This window comes from Mesoplodon densirostris, chromosome 19, assembly GCF_025265405.1.
Source record: "Mesoplodon densirostris isolate mMesDen1 chromosome 19, mMesDen1 primary haplotype, whole genome shotgun sequence".
NCBI lineage: Eukaryota > Metazoa > Chordata > Mammalia > Artiodactyla > Ziphiidae > Mesoplodon > Mesoplodon densirostris.
Window position 1 is genome coordinate 14,882,389 of NC_082679.1, and position 12,296 is coordinate 14,894,684.

The 12,296-nt window shown below is 41.1% G+C and overlaps 1 protein-coding gene across 4 annotated transcripts in view; it reads left to right on the top strand.

The window, feature by feature from the left end:
* Positions 1-5,309: 5,309 nt before the first annotated feature.
* The window catches only part of LOC132480559 (zinc finger protein 420), a 61,335-nt gene continuing 54,348 nt past the window's right edge, over positions 5,310-12,296 (top strand). For 2 of the 4 annotated variants that reach the window (XM_060084825.1, XM_060084822.1), the window contains exons 1-4: positions 5,314-5,603; positions 5,938-6,013; positions 6,185-6,239; positions 10,384-10,709. The gene's annotated coding sequence lies outside the window, so the exon portion shown is untranslated. Of the gene's footprint in view, positions 5,604-5,937; positions 6,014-6,184; positions 6,240-10,383; positions 10,710-12,296 lie in introns of all 4 variants that reach the window. The other 2 variants (XM_060084820.1, XM_060084821.1) reach the window with 2 other exon arrangements.

The following is a 12,296-nucleotide window of genomic DNA, read 5'->3' on the forward strand; positions in this document are numbered from 1 at the left end:
TTCTGAACCCATCACTACTTATTCTTTCCAGTTGCTTTCTTACTGGTTTGATGGTTTATTCTTATTTATATAAACTTAAGTTTCAGGGCAACAATTTAAGTACTCATATGTATATATGTGTGTATGTATATGTATATACATATATATATATCTGTAATTGTACCTGTACCTTTTTGTCTTATTTTTACTTTTTATATATCTTAATATAAATAGAACTATACCACTATTTTTTTGAAGAGAGTTCCTTTTAATATTAATATTTTATTGTAATATTTTCAGAGGAATTCAGAAGGTACAAAAGAAACCTTTAATCCTATCAACCATTATAATAACCACTCTCAAATTGTCAAAACAAGTCTTTTCAGAAAATTTTTAAAGAAAATATATTTCATAAACTACGTTTTCTATGACAGAATACATCATGAACAGTTTTCCAAGTCAGTAAATATCATATCATTATCCTTACTTGAATGGAGTTAGTGTTTATCTGTGTGGCTCTACTATTATTTTACTAATCTGTTGATAAAATATATTTACCTTCTAAATTTTGCCTTTATAAACAATTCTTTAAATATCCTGTTTGCACATTTTGTATACTTGTCTGCTTTATTTTTTATTTCTGAAATTATCCATGGGTGCCTTGTACCTAAAAAAAATTTTAAACATTACAGATAAGCTAAACTCCCTTTTGTCTAGTTCCCTTACTCTGGTTTCTTCCCTAAATTTACCACTGTTGGCAGTTTCATTCAAGATCCTTTTTATTTTACTTTATTTTCAAGAGCCTTTTTACGCAACGGCACACACACATATATAAGTATATATGTACGTTGGTGTGTGTGTGTGTATATATATATATATATATATATACACATAATGTTTATAATCTGTAGAAATGTAATATTGCTTTCAATCTTATGTATTATACTTCAAGTATGGAAAAATGGAGGTGACTATAATAACTGTCAAAGAGTGTAATGAGGATTACATGAGTTAATGAACCCATGTATGTAACTGGTGGCTTGTTCAGTAAATGTTAGCAACTATAATCTTCATCTCTTTCAATTATGGAATGGTGTTTCACCACAATATATACCTTATGCAATAACAAGACACTTCATATCAGAAAAAAACTTAAAACCAAAATTAAATAAAGATGTTAAAATGTAGTAAAGCCTTCCTGTAGAACTCAGTCTTTATGCTGAATCATGACATACCAGAGTAAAAATGTCCATAAATGTGTATGGGGTGGTTGAGACCACAGCTATCAGAATAATGAGAAGTGTACAAAAAAATAGTAATATTATAGAACACATTATCTAACTTAGAACACATTGGGTAGCCAAAATATCCAAATACTAATTCAATTCTCATATAAATTGCCCTTTGATTAAGGATGAAATCAACACAAATTACAATTTCACTAGGAATAAATAATAGTGGGTATTCTACATAGAAAATGGTGCCTGACAAAACTACATGGAAGAAAATTTACAGCTCTACATTCATGGATGTATTAGAATAATAGAAAAAATTTTAAATAAGTATATAGTTTTGAGAAACTAAGAAAAATCTCAGAAATATCTAAAGACAATGGAATGCATTTGTAAAAATGAAGGTAAAAATAACTGAAATAGAAAAATGAAAAGTCTAAATGGATGAAAAAAGCACAAATGGTGTTTCTTTCTTTCTTTTTTTTTTTTTTTGCAGTACGCGGGCCTCTCACTGTTGTGGCCTCTCCCGCTGCGGAGCACAGGCTCCGGACGCGCAGGCTCAGCGGCCATGGCTCATGGGCCCAGCCGCTCCGCAGCATGTGGGATCTTCCCGGACCAGGGCACGAACCCGTGTCCCCTACATCGGCAGGCGTACTCTCAACCACTGCACCACCAGGGAAGCCCCAAATGGTGCTTCTTGAAGAAAACAATTGTAGAAGTACTGGTGAAAAAAAGGGAGATAAGCATTATGACTAAGAAACTGACATTACTACAAATTAGAGATTTTATGGGTAGCATATATACCCCTTTTGCCAGTAATTTTGAAAAAGTAAAATGCTTATTTTTCAAAAATAGAAATCTCCAGAATTGAGTCAAGAGAGATAGGAACACTCAGTCCAATAAAAACTGAATAAACATCTAGCCATTTCTAAAGAAATTGCCTGATCCTTTTTATAGGCAAAATTCCCAAAACTTTAAGGATCTCCTCATAGAATATTTGAACATGAAAGTTTGATATTTAATTCTATGACTCTTGCATAACCTTAATTTTAAACTAAAAGGGGAAAACAACACTTATGGTACCAATTATGAATATTTGTGTAACATCCCAAATAAATCAGTAATTTAAATTCCCAAGTGTATTCAGTTAAATCTAGAGTATTGTTCACTCCAAAAAAGCTGAGCAATATTTCTATAGTTTACACAAAGTCCAAAGATTTCTTTGAAAAAATGTTGATCCATCTGGCATAATTTTCCTTCTACATCAAAAATTTCCTTTAGCATTTATTTTAGTGCAGGTACACTGCCATTAAATATCTCAGCTTTTGTTTGTCAGAATATGTATATTATTTTAATTTTTCTGGATATATTTAGAATTCCAGGTTGACACAATATATATATGTTCTGTTTTCCTGGAGAACCCTAATATATCCAGACTATGAATATCATTGGGGGACCTTATCCTGCCAACTACCTGCTGCCAGTTTTGCAAAAGTGGCTATGCCATTTTGCATTCCCAGTAGCAATGTATGAGATTTCTATTTGGTCCACATCCTCATCAACAACTGATATGGTGAGTCTTTTCAATTTTAACTATTTTACTGAGCATGTAGCAGAATTACATTGTGGTTTTAATTTGCATTTCTCTGAGAAGTACTGACTTCTGGCATCTTTTCCTATGTCATTTGTTAGCCATTTAAATGTACTCTTGTGAAGTGTCTGTTCAAGCCTATTGCCTATTTTTATTGGATTGTCTGTCACTTTTTCTCACCAAATGAGAACTCAGGCCAGTTAACACCTTGTTTAAGCCTTATGAAACCCTAAGCAGAAAACCAGTCATGTCATACAGGACTTCTGACCTACAGAACTGTGAGCTAATAAATGGGTGTGTTTTTTTAATAACAAAAATATTGAATTTATTACCAAATGCCATGTACAAAAAACAGTGGCGTGATGTCTAATTTAATCATGATTTACATCAAGAGAAAAAAAGGCCAAAAATACTCAAATGCAAATGATCAAAAAACACCAGCTATTAAAACTTAGAGAATGGGACTTCCCTGGTGGCGCAGTGGTTGAGAGTCCGCCTGCCGATGCAGGGGACATGGGTTCGTGCCCTGGTCCGGGAAGATCCCACATGCCGCGGAGTGGCTGGGCCCGTGAGCCATGGCCGCTGAGCCTGCATGTCTGGAGCCTGTGCTCCACAACGGGAGAGGTCCGCGTACCGCAAAAAAAAAAAAAAAAAGGAAACACATAAAGTGTGTGTTAGGATACAGAGCAACTGGAACTATAATACATAGCTGCAATCGGAAAACCACTTTGGAAAACCGTTTGGCAGTGTATTACTATAGTTAAACATATGCATAATCTATGACCCAGCAATTCCCCTCAAAGATGCACACATATACACAGCAAAATACACAAATGAGACTGTTCAAAAGCACTATTCCTAGTAGCCCCAAGCTAAAAACAAGCCAAATACCATCAACAATGAGAGTAAGCGAACTTTATCAATTAATCTCACAAACTGAATATTTGGCAAAAGAAGTCAGACCAAAGGGGTTAGAAAGTGTGCATACAATATGATTGCATTTATGTTAAGTTCAAAATCAGGCAAAACTAATCTGTATTGTTGTAAGTCATGTGATGGATATCTTTACAGGAGACCAGTAGGGGACTTCTGGGGTGCTAGTTATGAAACTGATCAGAACCCTGTGGGGGCCTCCTGGGCACAAAAACCTTTCTGTGTCCCCAGTTTCGTATTTGCAGGATAAAGGCTTCAGCCTCCTAGACCTTCCTGAATACCGAAGAGCAGATTCAAACAGTTACTAATCAAGGAAGTAAGGGAATGCAGAAACCAAGAATGAGCAGTCAAGAAACTATAGTGCATGGGACTTCCCTGGTGGTCCAGTGGTTAAGGCTCCATGCTCCCAATGCAGGGGGCATGGGTTCAATCCCTGGTCCGGAAACTAAGATCCCACATGCCGAGTGGCATGGCCAAAAAAAAAAAAAAAAAAAAAAGAAACCATAATGTAACCATTAAAGCAAAATCCTGGTTCCTCCTCAAGGGATATACATAATCATATCTTTGCGTTCTTCTGCAGGAACTAAGGCTCCCACCTAGGTGGAGGATGGTAACTTCAGGCTGAGCACAAGAGTCCTGGAACACTGCCCTAGTACCTCACCACCAGTCAGAAGAAAGTCACACACCCTGCAGCCCTCACCCCAAATTTTGCCTGTTAAAACCAGCAGGGAGTTTGGGGGTTTTGAGCACAACCCACCTGTTCTCCTTACTTGGACCTGCAATAAACCTTTCTCTGCTCCAAACTCCAACACCTCAGTTTGGCCTCACTGTGCTTCAGGCACACGAACTTGTATTCAGTAACAGTTACTCTAAGTTCGAGCAATTTATGAAAAGTCACCCATCTTTAACGATTTGGGCACTTTTTGGCATGTTACATTCAGAAAGTGGACTTTAGACACTTTATTATTATATTTTTTAATCATAAAAACTGTATCAGGGGGCTTCCCTGGTGGCGCAGTGGTTGAGAGTCCGCCTGCCGATGCAGGGGACACGGGTTCGTGCCCCGGTCCGGGAAGATCCCACATGCCGCGGAGCGGCTGGGCCCGTGAGCCATGGCCGCTGAGCCTGCGCGTCCGGAGCCTGTGCTCCGCAACAAGAGAGGCCACAACAGTGAGAGGCCCGCGTACCGCAAGGAGAAAAAAAACAAAAACTGTATCAGGAACAGCTGCACAACCATACCCCCAAGGTCACATACTGAAGCAAATGCACTCACCAGCAGTAAAGGGTCACTCTCCTTACGTCCTCCTCCACAGGCCAGGCTGCAGTAACGGCCTGGAGATTCATCTCCTTTAGCCTCCTCGGAAACCGCTCTATCTTCCCCACCACCTGCCAGAGCCTTCGGACTCTGGCGGCATCCAGCGCCAACCCGTGGTAAGCTGAGGCTGAGAGAACAGGACGACCCCTTTTGGCTCTTTGGGGCTCCTAGTCCACACTACACGTCCCAGAAGTCCCCGCGGCCGGAAATAAGCTTCCCGCCAGAGGGCGACCGGAGGTGCCACATCACAGCTGGGACGGTAGAAGCGCGGAGTGATTCGCGGAGTCGGCGGAGGACCCGCTGGTTGCGGCTTGTACTCTTGGGAGGAGTACGGTACTGAGAGGGGCTCGGAAGGCCTGGGTTGCTGGCTCTCTCGGATCTTTTGGGTACTGGACTACATTTTCCAGAAGCCTGCGGGTGTAACGTCACTTTCTACCAGGTTGTCAGCGCTGTTAATGCTGGAATGAGCTGAGCCGCGCAGCGGCTTAGGGAGCGCGGACTGTTGATGTGGACCGGACCGCTGGGACCCGGCAGGACGCCGGAGAAGCAGAAGGTGAGGCGTTGTCTGAGCCCCGGGACAAAGACCGGCCGTGTCTAGAGCCTCAGAGCTTAGCACGCCACTGTGTGTTTGTGTGTGTGTGTGTAACGTGATGTGCCTGTGGGACTGCGTGATTTTGTGTGTGACCACTTGAGAGAGTGGTAATTGTGTCTTCAGACGTGAGAGCGGTTGTGTTAAGCTGCGAGAATGACCAGATAAAGAAGCTTGACTCTAAGTCACAGACCTGATCTCAGAATGAGAATTTTAGAGCCAGAAACAGCCTCAGGTTCGGGGGGCTGAGAAAAGAGGAGGCAAAAATCGAGGTAGTAAGATTCCAATTTCCCCTCAGGAATCCACCTGGGGAGCCCTATGCGGATTCTCGACTTCCACTCTGGTTCCCAAAGAGGCAGGGCATCATTGCTCAGGTCAGTCGCTGAGCTTCGGCTGAGTGTCTACTTTAACTTAACTCGTGGGGTGGGGGGCGTGGGGTGGAGCAGGGGGAGTAGAAGATATTTGTTTCTAACAAATCAGTCTGGGCTCAAAGAAAGGCTTGGTGTCTCAAGATTATTTAACTCTTACCAACTTCTCTGACACAGGTGACCAGAGAACAAGGGAAGAGTAGCTGTTGGACGACTAAGATTTTTACCCAAGGTAAGTTGTTTTTCTCTTTTTTGTCTCTGGATTGCTTTCTGGATTTTCAAGATATATCCTTCTGCCCTCGAAAATCTATAGCAAGGATCCTTTTAGTGATCTGGTTCTTGGGCGTTGCTATTCCAAAGAATAATGGGGATTGGGGGGAGGTTAGAGGAATGAACCCAAAGAAGATGTTCCACTCCACTTCTCTCCTTTTAACCTGAGGTACACATATTCATGTGCCAAATATTTTAATGCCGCCTGTATACTGAGTCCTTTTCTAAGATTTTTGAAGGAATAGAATAAATCCCAGAGTGAAATTTGAAGCCTTTTAGTATTTTCTTCTCAATTTTATTGTTTAAGAGATGATATTGTAAGTATTTAAAAGGTTCAAAAGAGCATTCAGCAAATTCTCCCTCCCAGCTCTGCCCTTAGTCACGGAGTTTTCCCACTTCAGAGGGCAACCAGTGTGACTAGTTCCTTGAGTACTTCCAGGGGGATTCTATGCATATATTAGTACATGACGGGCTTATTCATTTTTTATAGCTGAACTGTATTCCATACTTCTTCCATGTTTAAAAACTGACCCTTACTAACTTTCAGATGGCTATCAGTCTTTTACTATTGTAAACGGTGGTGGGATAAATATAGTTGCTCATTTGATGAGTTTATTAGTAGGATGAATGCTACTTTCTGGGCCAACTTATGTGTGGACTTTAAATTTTAATACTTCTTGCTATATTTTCCCTCAGAGAGGCTGTATCATTACTTTACTAATCACTATTTTTTGATTTTATGTTTTATTCAAGGTATTTTGCTAGTTGTTGGAAAGCTTAAGAAAATTATTAATATGCTATTGTAGAGTTTTCAAACTATGGTGTTGTTACCTTATTTTGTGTGTATGTGGTAAAATCAATTCACTGAGCCACGATCAGCATTTTTTAAAACTTTTTATTATGAAAAATTCAAACTGTACAAAAATAGACAAAATAGTAATGAACCTCTATGTACCATCCTTTGTTCAGCTTCAGTAATGATTGACTCATAGCTAGTCTTGTTTGATCTATACCCCTGCCCACCCCAGAATTATTTTGTAGCAAATGCCAGATGTTGTTGTATTACTTCATCCATAAACATTTCAGTGTGTATGTGAATGATGAGTCTTTTAAAAAACTTAATCACAGGGGCTTCCCTGGGGGCGCAGTGGTTGAGAGTCCGCCTGCCGATGCAGGGGACACGGGTTCGTGCCCTGGTCCGGGAAGATCCCACATGCCACGGAGCGGCTGGGCCTGTGAGCCATGGCTGCTGAGCCTGCGCGTCCGGAGCCTGTGCTCCGCAACGGGAGAGGCCACAACAGTGAGAGGCCCGCGTACTGCCAAAAAAAACCAAACCAAAACAAAAAACTTAATCACAATACCATTATTTTCTCTCAAACAATATTTCTTTAATATCAGATATCCAGTTAGAGTTTAGACTGCCTCTCAAGGTATATCTCTTTAAATTTTAAAATTTCTTTGAATCTGGGTCCAAATAAGACCTATGTGTTGCGATTGGTTTATAATGTATTTGTTGAAGAAACTGGGCGATTTGTTCTGTATAGTTTCCCACAGTCTGGTATCATTAACATGTTTTTCTGTATTTCCTGTAGATTAAGAGCCTTAGCCTACATGCACCAATTTGAATTTCCTGGTTGGGATCAGAAGGAGATCCCAGATTAATTTTCAACACCTTATAATCCAAATATTGGGGAAGGTTTCCTGGGTAGGGAAAGTTCAGGCTCAAATGGATCACATACCAGGTGGACAGTTGCTTCTCCCATGGGACAGTCTATGGATAATGGGTCTGAGGAGCATATATGCCCTCAGTCTGACCTACAGCCCTTATGAAATGGCAGCAGGATTGAAAATCCATAAAGTTAGAGGGAGACATTATTATTAAAAGATGTCATATGTGATGAGTCTTCATGTGCATGGAGGGTGAGACATGCTCCCTCTAAATGTAGGAAATAGTGATAAGGAGGTTTCCTAAAGTTTCTTTGAGATGTGAGTCAGACAGGGGACCTTAAATTAAGAGAGATTAAGGCTTGAGGCAAGAGAGAGACACATGTAGGTGTCCTTTTGCCACACTGCCATTTATTTATTTATTTTTCACATCTTTATTGGAGTATAAATGCTTTATAATGTTGTGTTAGTTTCTGGTGTACAACAAAGTGAATCAGCTATACGTATACATATATCCCCATACACACTGACACTTAAAAGGGAGCTGTTTAAAGAGACCATTGTGTCTCTTAATTAAGCCAGCTGCCTGGGACCTATTGGGAGATGAAAGTTCCATTGGATGCCTTTCCCAAGAGCCCAGCATTGTGTGTTTTGAGAGTGAAATGTATGCCTTGGTCACTACTAGTAATGTCTTGAACTCTGAAAGGAATAAGGATTGTCCTGGTGAGTCCTTGTATATGTAGAGATGAGTGACTTTGATTTATATTTGAGTATCTGTAAAGCAAGAGATTCCCAGATTTCTTTACCCTTAAAGGGACAACTCTTAGGCAGTGGCCCAAGAGTTTGTAAAAATATGCAGATGGGACCATTTGTTTGTCAGGACATTTGTGCAAAGATGACTTCCTAAAGTTTGACCACTTGTTCTGATCCTTGGATCCTGTCCTTTATGGGGGACATCCTAGTTAAGGAATGGAAAGCAGCAACATTCCACTTAGCTCCATCACCTACGATGGTGGCAGTGCTATCCATAAAGTCTGTGGGCTCACATTGCTGTTTACTTAGTTAACCCCAGGGGGATTCCTAGTCGAGGGCTCTGAGGGAGGGGTGACCTCCTCTAGCACCATGGCATCTGGCAAGGGACTAAGGACAGGGAAGACCACTCCCTCCTGTAGGTGGAACATTCCAGAGGGCTCAGGCTTGGCCGAGCCTATGGGATGTACCTGTGCTGAGTTTGTGGGGGTGCTCCCTCCATGATCCAAGGCATAGTAGGCATATGGGTTCAGAGAGTCCCAGGCTTAGGGTCTTTGAAAGCCTTTATCTCCAAGAGATCTTAGTATATAGCCAGCAGTTGTCACTCTAATGGTGTATAGTATAGGGCCAAAAGGGGCACCTTCTTGCATCATAAGCCTGTAGGCACCTGGTGGCCGTCAGAGGGGGTTCAGAGGCATGAGAGGAGGTTGCTGCAGCCTCTGCAGAGAAGGAGTCTCTGAGGGCACTAACAGGAGTGACTACTGATTTTAATTTGAACAGATTCTGGAGCCTTTTGTTGGAAGGGTTCCTTTCCAAGGTGGGATGATTTGTAAGTAACAGCATCAGTGAGATTAACTAAAATTTGTAAGTAAGGAATATGTTGCTTCCAGACCCAAATAAGACTGAAAGACATTATGGGTGCTGAGAGATTTTACTGTAGTTTCTTGACAGTGTCAGGCATAGAGTTGCCCAGTTTTACCAATACTTTTCAGGAATTTAACCAAGGTGTCAGGGCTTTGCATTATGTGTGAGGCAGTGGCCTATGTCTTTTTTTGTGAGCTCTTTTGTGAGTATTTTTATGTCCTTAATGAGCATGTTAAATGAATCTCCTCAGAGGAGGATGTCGTTCATATAATGTCATACCTGTGCTCCTGGAAAAAGGTGGATGCAGTTAAGGTTGTGTACAATGGCAAGGCTACTGAGGTATCCGTGGGTAGCCTGGCAAAGGTACATTGTGTTAGACCTTGATAAGAGAAGTATTTAGGGTGTGGGTTTAGCAAATTTCCTGTGAAGAGGAATTGAGAGTTTTTAGCCATGACATCAACGTTGGGTCAAGACAGCACTTGTGAAATATTTTATCACAGACTTGTACCTCATGCCACACACAAAAATTTACTCAAAATGCACCATCGACCTAAATGTAAGAGTACAAGCAGCCGAAGGGGGAAAAATACATAAATTGGATTTCCTCAAAATTAAAAACTTTCAAGCTTCAAGGGACACCACCAAGAAAGTGAAGATACAGCCCACAAAGTGGGATCCGAAATTTGAAAATCACAAGTTCAGGTAGGGAATTGTATTTTGGAATATATGAGGAATTATTACAACTGAACAATAAAAAGACAACCAAAATTTTTTTCCTTTTTCTTCCTTTTTCCTTTTGGCCACGCCACGATGCATTCCCCAACCAGGGATCGAACCCATGTCCTCTGCAGTGGAAGCATGGAGTCTGAATCACTTGGACCTCCAGGGAAGTACCACCAAACTTTTTAAATGAGCAAAGAGTTGGAATACACATTTCTCCAAAGAAAATACACAAATGACAAATAAGCACATAAAGATGTTCAACATCATTGGGGAAATGCAAATCAAAATCATGACATACCACTTCAAACCCACTAGAATGAATTTAATCCAAAAGATGGCGAAGATGTGGAAAAAATGGAACTTTGATATATTGGTGGAACTGTAAGATGATGCAGCTGCTTTGAAAAAGAGTTGGCAGTTCCTCAAAAAGGTAAACATGGAGTTACCATATGATCCAGCAATTCTGTTCCTAGGTGTATATATCTAAGAGAAATGAAACATGTCCACACAAAAACATGTACATGAATGTTCTTAGTAGCATTATTCTTAGTAACAATAAGTGAAAACAATGCAAATGTCCATCAACTGATGAATGGGAAAAATGTGGTGTATCCATACAATGGAACATTATTTAGCAATATGTATAAAGGCAAAGGTACTAATCTATGCTGCAACATATGCTAACCTTGAAACATTATGCTATGTGCGAGAAGCCCATCACAAAGACCACATATTGTATGATTCCATTTATATGAAATGACTAGAATAAGCATATGTGTAGATATAAAGAGTGGATTAGCAGTTGCCAGGGTCTGAGGGAACAAGAGTGGGAAGTGACTGCTAAGGGGTATGGGGTTTTGGATAATGAGAATATTCTAAAATTAGATGGTTGTGCATCTCTGTGAGTATACTAAAAACCACTCAGTTGTATTTTTAAAAGGATGAATTTATGGAATGTGAGTTATACGTCAGTGAAGCTGTTACGAAAAGAAACAAGTATAAGGAAGATTCTTTAGCCAGTGGGGGCAGAGAGTGGTTAAATTCACAGACCTGTTTGCTGGTCACATAAGTGTTAATTGTATAAAGAATCTAGCGCATACAGTGGTTGAGAGTCCGCCTGCCGATGCAGGGGACACGGGTTCGTGCCCCGGTCCGGGAAGATCCCACATGCCGCGGAGCGGCTAGGCCCGTGAGCCATGGCCACTGAGCCTGTGCGTCCGGAGCCTATGCTCCGCAACGGGAGAGGCCACAACGGTGAGAGGCCCACATACCACAGAAAAAAAAAAAAAAAAAAGAATCTAGCGCATAGTATGTGCTCTGTGGAAATTATTTGTTGTACAGCCACTTTCGCAAGTCATCCCCAGCCTTACATTTAGAGGCAGAATGATTTTCAGCAGGATAACAAGGGAGTGCTGCCTCCAGAATTCCTGAGTTCAGCTGAGGCCATGATTGGCTGCAACAGGCAGCCTTCTTCTTTTTTTGTTTTTAATTTTTTGGCAGCACCACGTGGCATGCAGGATCTTAGTTCCCCAACCAGGGATTGAACCTGCGCCCCCTGCAGTGGAAGCGAGGAGTCTTAACCACTGGACTGCCAGGGAAGTCCCCAGGCAGTTTTCTGTTAAAGGATGTTTTGGGGAATTCCCTGGCAGTCCAGTGGTTAGGACTCTGTGCTTTCACTGCTGAGGGCCCAGGTTCAGTCCCTGGTTGGGGAACTAAGATACTACAAGCCATGCAGCCAAAAAATAAATTAATTAAATAAAATTTTAAAAAATTAATTAAAAACAAAAAGAATGCTTTGGATTTGTTCCTTGGTTACTTGATGAGTCTAGTGTGACTTTGCGTGGCCTGGATGAAGCCTACAGTTTGGACTCAAGTTGCTTCTTGCACCTTGGAAGGTGAGAACGAGCCAGAGAGGCACCCTGAGCTATTTAGTGTGTTGGGCCTGGGGGGAAAAGGCAGATCTTAGTTGTGGGAAGTGTTTGTTCCAGGATTTGGCCTACATGGATACAGAGCACTT